Consider the following 13,366-nt stretch of genomic DNA (forward strand, 5'->3'; position numbering starts at 1 on the left):
TGCCTCATAATAAACACACACACACACACACACACACACACACACACACACACACACACACACACACACACACACACATATACATATCCCAGGGACTCATTTAACAACGTGTCAAAGTCATGTTCAATCTAACACAATAGTGTTAGTAGCACAATAAGCAGCATTGCTAATCAAATATGCAAGAAGCACATTATTACAAAATACATGGTTTTATATTACAAGATCAAAGCTTTACTTAATCGAATAAATAAAGCTCAAACTTGTAATATCGAAACCATAACCTGTCAAATGGCCAATTTAACCCAGGGAAACACTTCACTTGGCAGTTCTGTGGAGTATGCTCATTTCTCCAATTTGGAGCAATCTCAGAGTTGATATATTTAAGTGGGGGGTGTGGTGTGCAAAGCCCCCCACTTGATTTCAGATGTAAAGTTCTTTTTTATTCAGCCAAGGGAAGTGTTTCAATTGGTTGAATTGGCCATTTGACAAGTTACGGTTTTGATATTACAAAATCAAGCTTTAGTTATTCAATGAACTAAAGCTTTGATGTTGTAATATAGATGGCAATATATGCAGACTGTACATGAGGGAAACTGCACTCAGGCATATGCCAGAAAGATTTACACACGATCAGTGCATACATATGCCACTGTGACAGTTTAACTATGTGTTTCTTAAACTGTTTTGAATTGTTCTTCATATTCAAATACCTGTGTACCTTGGAAGTTATATTTTATCATTTTTGCATGTGTAATATTTATTCCACAGCATGTGTTATTATTGTTGTTATTATTATTATTAGTAGTAGTACTAGTAGTAGTATAATAATAATTATTGTTATTACTATTATTATTATTATTACTATTATTATTGTTAATATTATTATTATTATTATTACTATTATTATCATTATTATTATTATTATTACTATTATTATTATCATTATTATTATTACTATTATTATTATCATTATTATTATTAAAGAGGTGACCACCCTGGGAGACACATAGAAACATTATCATGGTTATTATCCATAATGAAGAATCATGTTTCAGCATTTCCAGTATAAATTGATAAACAGGTGATAACAGTTTGTGTGTGTGTGTGTGTGTGTGTGTGTGTGTGTGTGTGTGTGTGTGTGTGTGTGTGTGTGTGTGTATACGTGTGTTGTCTAGAATGTAAAAAATAAATTATCACATATATTATGCCACATAAAAATGTATAGATATAATTGCCCTTATGTGGCTTCAACGCCTGCAGCTATTGCTCTGTCCTTCTGTAGAGACTTAATCAACATGTGGAGCCATTAAGGTAGTTACCAATAAAATACTTTTCTGTATTCATAATATCCAGTATGCTATGTGGAACACACCAATGGCAGTCTCATTTGCACGACTAATTGGGTCAGATTCATTAACGCCTACACTACACAATCTGTATTCAAGAGCATCTCTACCACATTCCTTGTGTTTTCTAGTTACTCAGAAATACTACAGTAAGTGTACATATAGTCTATACATTATGGTAATGTTTATGAATCCCCATTACATTTAAGACTTCAAGAAAATCAGTATGAAAACTAAAATTAGGAGGAAGAAGGTATGAATTATGCTTGTGTTGTCTGTTCACTCAGAACACTGTATACTTAGTGTACACTTAGTGTGGGCATTAATGAATCCCAGGGTAAGTCTTTACCCATGCAGATTAGTTTTTGAGTTTTTACCATAGGATGGGAACTATCATTCCTGAAGGGGCAATGATGGCTGGCAATAATGCACAATGGCAAACACCATACAAAGGATGAAGAAAAATATAGATAGAGTGCAGACTACCTGTACTCACTGCAATCTTTCTGAGTGACTAGAAAGTACAAAAAATGTGGTAAGGATGTTCGTGAATACAGATTGTGTATACTTACTGTGCATTTAGTGCAGACATTAATGAATCTGGCTGAACTGGTCATGCAAATGACACTCCTCAGAATTCATGAAGCTTGCGCCAGGTGCCGGAGTAGCGTCAGCGATCTGGCACCAAATATGGCCACCGAGCAATTCGGGTATGAGCTGTTTCCACGTGCACTACCAGCGTACGCCAGAGCTGTGCAGCTCCTGGCACATGTATGCTAATTACCCCATGTGCAGCAGTGTAGCATGCAAATGAACGTATATAGCGATTCATGAAGTGGTGCAGGTGTAGCATAAGGTTTACATTTTGTCAAACATAAAACTGGAGCCTTGAAAGCGGACCAAACTTACGTATTATAATGTTAATATACGCCAATGGCTAAATATATAGTCAATGGCATAAAAAAACATGCACAACACATAAAAAATAACATTTAATGTCATGGCCACACTAACGCAAACTAAACCTGCAGTGCATCTGTGCGCAAACGGGATCACAAGGAAAATATATTTAGATGTCATAAAACTGCAATGTAATACGATTCATGAATTTCCCATAATAGTCAATGGCACACATGCTACACCACAACCATGAAGCAAGGGTTGCTAAGGGTTTGTGACAGTGTTCTGTGCAGTAGCTAGGAATTAGTAGTCAATGCCATGCAAATGAGTCAAGTAATACTGAATCGCAAATGCCCCACCGGTGTAAGGATGTACCACACAGTGTAGTGGTACAACACCGAGGAGTGGCCTGGAGGTAAACATGACATCAAGAGACGGGTGCGCCACCGTAGCTGTAAGCACATTGGATCATTGCTAATCTGGGTTGCCTGTTGCTAAGCAAAGCTGCAGGATAGGGGTGTTGAAGTAGCCATAGCTTTGCTTAGCTGAGAGCAAACAAGGCAACTGAAAGTGCATGTGAATGTGGATGAAAAAGCACTTGAAACCCAGTAAATGGCTGTGTGCAGTACAGGAAGGATACTGGAAGACAATAAGGAAATGCTGCAGTATGGTAATTGGAGTACAAATGAGTAATTAACACCTAGGAACTCACATTGGGCCATTGACAACAGCTTACAAGGCTGCTAATAGCTACCTGCAGAACAGGAAAGGGGAGGTGCCGTATAGCAAAGAAAAGAGAACTGTCACAGCAGAACAAAGCAAACTTGCAGTAGATCAGCTACATAACACATTTTCCAACACAATCCTGGGTTGTGAAAGTATAAAACAAGAAAGCCGGCAGCTGGATGCATGCCTGACAATGGGAGGGGAATTGGGTTGAAAACTGAAGTAAAGGACAATAAATTAATCACGTCAGCCAAGTGTAAGTCAACACCAAAGGCCCCACAATAGCAGCACCTGCTGTAAAACCAATAATTAAGATACCCTGCAGTTGGAAATGAACAAACACACCCAATTACACCAGCATCATCCATTGCACAATAGTATAAGGTGTGAAAGCCCCCCCCACACACTTGCGTATTCCCAGACAGTCTGCACCATTGGTGTATACAGATGGGGAACCTTTAATATGTACATGTTAGGGGCCGCCATAGCTTTGATTCACCAGTATGTGTTGGAGACTGACGGTGGTGTGGAGGATGATGCTGACAACCATCACAGGCACCGGAGGAGGAGAAGAGTGTTCAGACCCAGGGTAACTTACCAGGGGCTCCATGATCTGGAGATAGTAGAGCATTACAGTGTGGACAGGGACATCATTCAGCAACTTGTTGAGCTGTGCTGACCATGCCTCAGAGCCAGAAGTAACAGAGGGGAACCCATTCCAGTGGACACAAAGGTATGTTTAAGCTTGAGAATACTAGCCACAGGTACTTCCAAAGGCCAACTGGAGATATCATGGGGATCTCACAGGCATCAGCATCCAGGGTACTCCACCAGTTCCTGAATATCATGTTACCACATGCCAATGAGCACATATACTTCCCTCGAATGCAGGAAGAGTTGGCCAGCAATATGTGACTCTTACACCGTATGGCAGACTACGCGGAAGTACTGGGTGCAATAGACTGGACGCACAAACACATCAAGTCACCACCCATTGGGCAGGGTAGGCGCTACATAAACCGCAAGGGATACCCCTCCATCAACTGTCAGGTCGTGTGCAATGCCCAGGGCATTATCATAGATGTGTCTGTGCTGGCAGCCCTGGAAGCTATCACGACTCCCACATCTGGCATGCCTCACAGCTGTATCAGGTATTTGCCAGGGGGGATATCCCATATGCCCACCTGGTGGGGGATGCTGGCTATAAACTGGAACCGTGGATGATGACTCCCATCAGAAATGCACACACAGCCACGCAAGAATGCCATAATGAGGCACACATAGAAACCAGAATGATAGAGTGCATGTTTGGGATGCTGAAATCACAGTTTCATTGCTTGGACATATCTGGTGAAGCCTTGCAGTACTCTCCAGGTACGTGTGCCCACATCTTCATAGTATGTACCATGTTACACAATATGACCCTGTGGAAACAGCTGCAGCAGGGAAAGAATGGTGAAGGCCCTCACAGCCCACCACCATTGACAAGAGACCCACAGGCACAGATGGACTCAGACCACGAACACCCTGTGCTGGCCCCAGTAGGCAGACGGAGGCATGACCAGTATGCCCATGCCTTGGCAAAGAGGGAATGTATAGCACACACACTGACAGTGTAAGCACTCATGGACCGACACCCTTCTCCACCTGCACACACAGCAAACATGGATGGCATGCACACACGACCACCTGTAAATTGTCATGTATAGGTGGTCTACTGTGTGCATCCTACATAGGTAGCCCTCAACTATTGCACACACAACCGCCATTGGCACAAGGTAAGGCAATACCTGAACAGTAAATTAAGTTATCAGCATGTGTCCATGCTCTATGTAGAGGTTCATTGATACATAGGTAAGTACATGCCCAACGGCCAAGGCCACTCATAAGCATAGGCAAAAAGTGTCTGCTGTCGCCACCCCATCGATTAACTAACTGGCCCTCTGTGGAGCAGAGCCAGTTGCGGGATCCCTGGGTGTATCCACTGTTCCCCGCCCACTCTGCAAGAATTCCCTAGAGTGTTAGTGCGGGGTTTTGTATAATGTAATGAGGGATGTAGTTCCAAATAATGGGGAATATCCCTGACAGGAATCTTCTCAGATGTTTACATGTTACATAGTATACCTTAAACACAGCTTGCACATATAGGTAGTTTTCCACAGAATAATAAACATGTGAAACACACAACGGCTGAAATGTGCGTTAATCACCCTTGCACTACCAGTGCCTGCTCTGAGAGGTAAAATAACACTGCCAGGATTAGAACAAGCAAACATGTACACAATCTTCACAATAACATACCACTAAGCTACCTGAGATGTACCAATGGCAGTTGTGTATAGTGACAGGATAAAACACAAAAGGTAGGAATGTGTGGAAATAGGACAAACCGGAATGTACCCAATGAAAGGTGTATGATATATATATATATATATATATATATATATATATATATATATATATATATATATATATATATATATATATATATATATATGTATATATATATATATATATATATATATATATATATAGAGAGAGAGAGAGAGAGATATATATATATATATATCTATATATATATATATATATATATATATATATATATATATATATATATATATATATATATATATATATATATATATATATATATATATATATATATATATATATATATATATATATATATATATATGTAGATATTTAGATAACATCTACTTAACCATGGAGGTACATATACATGGGATACCTACCACATACCGACTGCTTTACATAGTGACGTACGTAATCCCGAGGCTTAAGGTCCGAATGAACACAGTACCGAAACACCAGATGTGCAAGGTTTAAAATCACAATATTAAGGGACAGTTAGTCAGTGCTTCTGGTGTTGCAGTTCAGGTAGGTTACTGTGTGTAAGTGAGTTTCTGAGAGCTGTAGTGTGTGTAAGTGTGTGTTCTGAGTGTGGTGTGTGTTCTTGGGGGACTGTAATGTGTGGGTGTGGGTTAGCTTTATGCGTCTAGGAGGTAGAATATTAAAGTATGGGGGTGTGGAGGTGCAGACACTTACATGGGGGGGTGTAGGGGGGCTTGCCCACCTGCTCATATGTAGTGTAGGATGGTTTGTTTGGATGTGGTGGGTAGAAGTGTGTCTGTGTGTGTGTGTGTGTGTGTGTGTGTGTGTGTGTGTGTGTGTGTGTGTGTGTGTGTGTGTGTGTGTGTGTGTGTTCCATGTTCATGTTACTTTTATGAGTTACTGTCGCTGTCAGTAATGTGGGGTATGGGAGTCTGGGCCCGGTACTGTGTGCGTTGGAACTGTGTGGTTTCGGGATTCTGTAGGTATCTCGTATACAGTGGTTGAAGTGTTCATATATGTGTATAACATGGACCATAGCAATCACACATTCTGCCATGACCAACCTTTATGAACAAAGGATATGGAGAGTATATGCCTATACACTATTACAAATATGTGCTATGGACATAAGCCAATGATAGTGTTACCACCTGTTCAGCTTTGCGAGGGACAGTCTCTTTTTGGGTGGTTGTATCCTGACCAAATATATTAAATGTGGCAAATGTCCTGGGATTGTAGGACATAATTATGTCCCATATGTAACGTAATAGTTGCATACAATAGTTCTTTCTGTATCTAAAATACCTACATGTTACAAGAAACAGGTTAAGCAATGAAACTGCTGCAAGAATAAGCTTATATTTAGGCAAGAAAGGACAGTTCTATCCCTTGTACTGACCGTGGGTTTCTGTCGGCCTGTAAATTTGATGTGTGTCCAGAAAATGTCCCACTATGGCCATATCTAAAGGTGGCAAGCCTAGACAAAGAGGGCCAGTCACCAACACAACTACAATGACCGCAAATACCTATGACAGAAATACACAGCTTTCATGTAGCATCACTTTATTACATTCTGATGTAGTTCCAAAAGGATTCAAGGACTAACATCACCTGCATGCTATACAGGAACCACATAACAGTGCCTTAATGAATCAGCCTGCAATTACCATAGTATTAGTCCACTAAAGGATAGGTGTATAAATAGGGAAGGAACCCTCACACACATATCAATTATGTATAAAAGCAGTTCCTACACACCTGCATCTGCTATGCACACCCACCAACATCACCCCCTCACCCAAACAAATTACAATACAAACTGTAATAACATCACAAATCATTCACTCACTGTATGACATCTGCAGAAGCCTTAACATACCTTGCCAGAGACACACTAACATGGCCCTATGTGAAATAGTTGCTGTTATACATTGGAACAGCTGCTGATGTTACAGGGTTTGTTTGCACTAATCCCGTTTCAGACGGTTGTGTGTACACCGGGATGTGTTACCAATTACTGAGTAACAGCACAGTATGCTACACATGTACACCAAATCAAGGATGACTGGTGAGCACACTGTAAACCACATAACAGTCCATGCATAGCCATACAGCCTTGAGCTGCCCAAACATTCTTTCCAGACTTAATTATCTGCAGAAGTATCAGGTACAAACAAAACCTGCATAAGTAGCAATGTTCTGAAATATAACAGCTGTACTCACATGTAGAACAAAATTAGCCATTACACACAATCCACGGGAGTCATGAAGCTAATATATCTCTGTCTGTCTCCATATAGCTGTTGAAATACATCACAAACAGCCTGGGATGACATGCTCGACAAGCCACGATGCTTCGCTAGGGACGGCTTGCACCTGTCACCCCTGGGCTTTCGGATATTGGCAAAGGCTCTTGCTACCCCCATAGTGCCTTTTTTAGGCAAGGCTCAAAAGACAAACCCACCTCCATAGGTATCACAAGGGATAAGAAACTAAAAGTAATGCTACTCAACGCCAGAAGTCTAAACCTCAAGATGCACACACTCGAAACTCTCTTTAGCATGGAGAATATCGATATCTGTGCAGTAACAGAAACCTGGTTCAAGGCTCTCGAGAGCACCCCAGCACTACCAGGTTATACCTCATACCATGCTTTTCAGCCCCAAAACTTGGACCGAACCACAAAAGGAAGGGGAGTATCAATATTCGTCAAAGATACCCACACCTCCAGGTTGGTGGCACAGCACGAAGCATCATAGACTATCCATGTGCAACTAACTGTGGGTAAAACTGCCTTCCAGTTTATAGCCTGCTACAGATCACCCTCCCAAACACAGGAACCCCACTTGGCCTTCCTGAGAATACTGGAAAATATGAAGGTCTCTCCAAACACCATTATATTGGGCGACTTCAACTACCCAAACATAGACTAGGAGCATTACTCTAGCTCCAACACCCTAGCCCAAAGGTTCCTAGAATTTATAAACTCAAATGCTATGGAACAACTTGTTACCACTCCCACAAGAGGGGAAAACATACTGGACCTGATCATCACCAACATGGGGACACAATGCTCCAGACCAGAAGTGTATCTCTCACTGGTAAGATCAGACCATAAACTAATCTCACTGGATATTCACATCCCGACCCCACCCCCAGCCCAGAAAACCACAGTGAAAAACTTCTCTAAAGCAAATTTCACATGCCTCAAAACCGAGGCAAAATCCTTCAAAGCCCCCGGGCCTGTGGAAAATACGGCCCAGACCACAGAATCCTTTATAAACGCATTCTATGAACACCTTCAGGAATGCATGGATCATGCAATCCCAAATAAAACCAAGACCCAATCCTCCAAAGGCAGACGTCCTGTCTGGTGGACCCCAGCCATAAACAAACTATACAATAGAAGGAGGAAGCTACTACATGATAGAGCAAAATCCCAAAAAGGGAAGGTATCTCTGATCAGTATTAGCAAAAAACTATGGGCACTCATAAAATCGTCTTAAGGCCAGCTTCGAGAGAAAATAGCACAGAACACTAAGGATAATCACAAGGCTTTCTTTACTTATGTTAGGAACCTGGGTAGGAATTCCCAGATATGCTCAGAATTAGTCCAAAATGACGAAACATACACCGAGCCCACAGACATTGCCAACATCCTAGCTGACAGGTTCAGTGCACACTTCTCCCCCCTCCCCACCAAAGGGCAAATATCTATCCCAACAGAGTGCTGCCCCTGACATCTCAGATGCTTAGGTAAGAGCTGCCCTCTCCAAAGCAAAAAACACAGCATCAATGGGACCAGATGGTGTCCCGGGCTGCGTCCTACATGAACTCCAAGAAGAGCTAAACCCAAACATAAAACTACTGTTCAATCTTAGCCTTACTACAGGATATGTACCCAAAGAGTGGCGTACAGCAACAGTGGTCCCTCTCCACAAAGGTGGTGCCTCAATGGATCCTGGAAACTATCACCCCATAAGCCAGACTAGCTTGGTCTGCAAAGCTATGGAAAGGATCATCATGGACCTCATAAATAAAGATATTGGGGACCTACAGACACTGGATCCTACCCAGTTTGGCTTTGTTAAGAGCAGATCCTGCCTCTTAAACCTGGTCAATTTCTTTGAAACAGTCACCAAGGCCATTGACGAGGGGAAGGTGGTCCACACAGCCTACCTGGACCTTGCAAAAGCCTTCGATACAATACTCCACTCGGGCATTATAGATAAGCTCACCAGCTTAAATATAAACCCCTATGTCACTAGGTGGGTTGCATACTGGCTCAAGGACAGAACCCACATGGTTAGAATTGCTGGAGCCATGTCAGACTCCAAACCAGTTACAAGTGGCGTCCCACAAGGCTCAGTCCTGGGAGCTCTCTTGTTCGATATATATTTCTCGGCGGTACAGGCCAACACGGAAAGACTGTGGCTGACCAAGTTCGCAGATGACTGCAAACTGGGCACCATAATCAACTCTCCAGCCAACACAAGCATCCTCCAAAAGGGCCTCATAGAAACAGACAACTGGTGCCAGAGCCATGGCCTCAAGCTAAACACCAAAAAGTGTATAGTCATCCCCTTTGGCAAAAACAAAGTGCCCACAAATTACCACATAGGTAGTAATCCATTAAGTACAGAAGAAGTCATTAGGGACCTGGGGACCCAAGTTGATAACAATCTCTCATTTGACACCCACGTGGCCAAAGTGGTTAGAAAAACATTTTATATAGCCCACCTAATCATGAAGAGATTCACATCTAGATCAGGAGAGGTCATCGTACCTCTTTACTCATCCCTCATCAGGCCCATAATTGAGTACAATGCCCCTTTTGGGATGTACCTTACCAGACACCTGCAGCAACTGGAAAGACCCCAAAAGTACCTCACCAAGAGGATCAAAGGGCTCAAACAGATGCCATATGCTGCCCGGTTAATGAAACTCCAGCTCTACTCAGTGGCATACCGCCTGCTCAGAAGCGATCTGTGCCTGACATATAAAGCCATGTCCAACCTGGAATTAATGGACATGCTGCACCTCAGAAAATCCAAATCCCATCGAGCTACGTGCTCAAGAGACTTGGACCTCAGCACTGAAATAAATAGGACATGCTGGAGGGACAGATTCATAACCCAGAGGCTCCCTTCACTCTGGAATAAAATCCCAGTCCAGGTTAGGCAGAGTCCCACATTGACTCTCTTCAAGAGGAATCTTGATGAGTGGATGGGAGATCATAGGTTTACCCCGGCTATCACTTCTGTGTCACTGTTAGACAGAGGCACAGTATACTAACCTCAAAAAAAGGCATAGCAAAATTAATTTAAAATGGGTGGCGAAAGCCAAACACACTCTGGCTAGGCTTATAAATGCCCTAGGGCAGATAGCCTAGTATGAACCTATGAATCTATGAACCTAAACAACATATCCTGGCCATCTTCCTCGAAAGTAAGGCAAACGGACAATGCCCAAAAGGAGTACTTAGTTCTAAACCACTGTTGCCATGGTATCGGCTAATGGAGTAGCTGCACAGCTGATGTGCATCTAATTAACTACTTTGGAAAACCAATTGGTGGTCAGGATATCACATGTTACCCATATTTAACTAGAAAAGGATGGCTTATCACACATTCAAACCATCCGCATATAGCAGCAGAACGTTTCAAAGAAGATTGAAACACAAACTGAAAAGGATTGAATCAACAGTTAACGACACCTCGGGTTACTAATAAGGTATGTAGAACAGTCACTATATCTGTGTATTTAGTACCTGTTCTGTAGTATTTAAAGTGCGCGCAATCCATATAGTGGAAACAGTTATCTTGTAGTGAAGTATTGTTGAGCATAGTAACGCTTGTAGTATTTGTGTGTACTGCTGTAGGTCACAAGGCAAACACCGCATACATCACAAAGGATGCTATATAAGGACTTTGAACACAAATATTCCTCACCAGCCATTGTCAGTGGCAGGGCTGGTCCAACAGTTATCTTGTAGTGAAGTATTTTTGAGCATAGTAACGCTTGCAGTATTTGTGTGTACTGCTGTAGGTCACAAGGCAAACACCGCATACATCACAAAGGATGCTATATAAGGACTTTGAAGACAAATATTCCTCACCAGCCATTGTCAGTGGCAGGGCTGGTCCAACAAGCATGTGCTATAACAGAGGATAATATATGTTGATATATTGTAACAGTAGCCATATGTATGGGTGTATTACTGGGAATAACATGTTGAAGGTTGGCCCACTGTGCAATGATGATTTGCATTGTGGGATATTGTGCCAATAACTGTGTAATGTACAGTATTGTAGGCAGATATGTATTACAAGTTACATAGCATTACTGTTATGTTAGGCAAACATTAGCTATGTCTTTTGGCATTTACAATACACAATAACAGGATACAAATGGCTTTTAGTCACCCGACAGTTTATCAGCATAATAGCAAAGTAAAATGGAAGAGCTAGTTAACTATCCATGCACATAAGACATGTAATAAGTGCAAAGGTAGGTACTAGGCTGTCTTACCAAGGGTATTTCTAAGCCTAGCTAGAGTGTGTTGGCTTTTGCCACCCCCATAGGTTCGTTCCCTCTGCCTCTGAACAGCAGAGCCATTAGTTCTCTGTGCCTCTGTCCAGCAGAGCCACTGCAGTGATTGCCAGGGTACATGTCTGTCTCCCATCCACACGTCAAGGTTTCCCTTGAAGAGTGCTAGTGAGGGGCCCTGCCTGATGTACATTGGAATCATGTTCCAAAGCATGGGGAGTGTCTGGGTCAGGACTCTATCCATCCAGCACGTCCTAGTCATCATTGTGGTTAGGTGTATATCCCTACAGCATTTGGCTCTCAGGGGCATCTGTTTAGGTGGAGCATATCCAGCAATACTGGGTTAGACATGGGCCTTGTGTGTCAAGCAGAGATTACCTGTGAGTATGCGGTATGCAACCGAGTACAGCTGGAATTTCTTAGGTTGGGCTGCATAGGTCATCTATTTAAGGTCAGTAATCCTCTTGGCGTGGTACTGTTGTGGTCTTCCAAGCTGTTGCAGTTGTCCTGTAAGGTATATCTCAAATGGGGTGTTGTATCCTTTAATGGGTCTAATAAGTCATGAGTAGAGAGGCACAATGGCCTCCTTTGATCTGGATGCGAACCTATTAGAGATTAGGGGGAGCCATGTTGAAGGATATTCTAACCACCTTGTCATTATGGGTATCGAAGGAGAGATTGCTATCTACTGGGGTTCCCAGATCCCTTATTACCTTTTCTGTATGTAGGGGACTAGCACCTATATGGTAGTCCACGGGTAATAAGTTATATCCAAAGGGTATGACTATGCACGTTTTGGTATTCAGCTTGAGGCCATGATATTGACACCAGGTATATGTCTCAGTGCAACCCTTCCAGAGAGTGTCTTTAACAGCTGGGGAAACAATTATGTCCCCTAGTTTGCAGTTGTCTGCAAACCTTTTCAGACAAAGCCCTCCTGTGCTTGCCTGTACATTAGAAAATTATATATCAAACATGAGGGGTCCTAGGACTGAGCCCTGGGGGACGCCACTTGCAACTGGTATACAGTCAGAACTAGGGTATGCAACTCCCACTTTCTGGGTTCTGTCCGTGATCCACTTTGCAAACCATCACATGACGTAGGGGTTAATGTTCAGGCGGATGGGTATGTTGATAAAACCAGAATGAAGAATGGTGTTGAAAGCCTTTGAGAGATCTAGGTAGGCTGTGTGGACCTCCTTACCCTCATCTAATGCCTGGGTAACTGTCTCTAAGAAGTCCACCAGGTTTAGGAGGCATGGTCTACCCTTAACAAAGCCAAACTGGGAGGGGTCAAAGGTTTGGAGGTACCCAATGTCTCTGTGACTGAGATCCATGATGTGATCTATAGCCTTGCAGACCAGGCTAGTCAGGCCTATAGGGCAATAGGTCCCATGGTCCATTGTGGCCCACCTTTGTGGAGTGGGATAACTGTTGCTGTGCACCATTCAGGGGGCACTAAGCCTGATGCGAGGCTATTACTGAGCATGGTG

Source organism: Protopterus annectens, chromosome 8.part0 (genome assembly GCF_019279795.1).
Source record: "Protopterus annectens isolate FY-2018-M chromosome 8.part0, PAN1.0, whole genome shotgun sequence".
NCBI classification, from domain to species: domain Eukaryota; kingdom Metazoa; phylum Chordata; order Ceratodontiformes; family Protopteridae; genus Protopterus; species Protopterus annectens.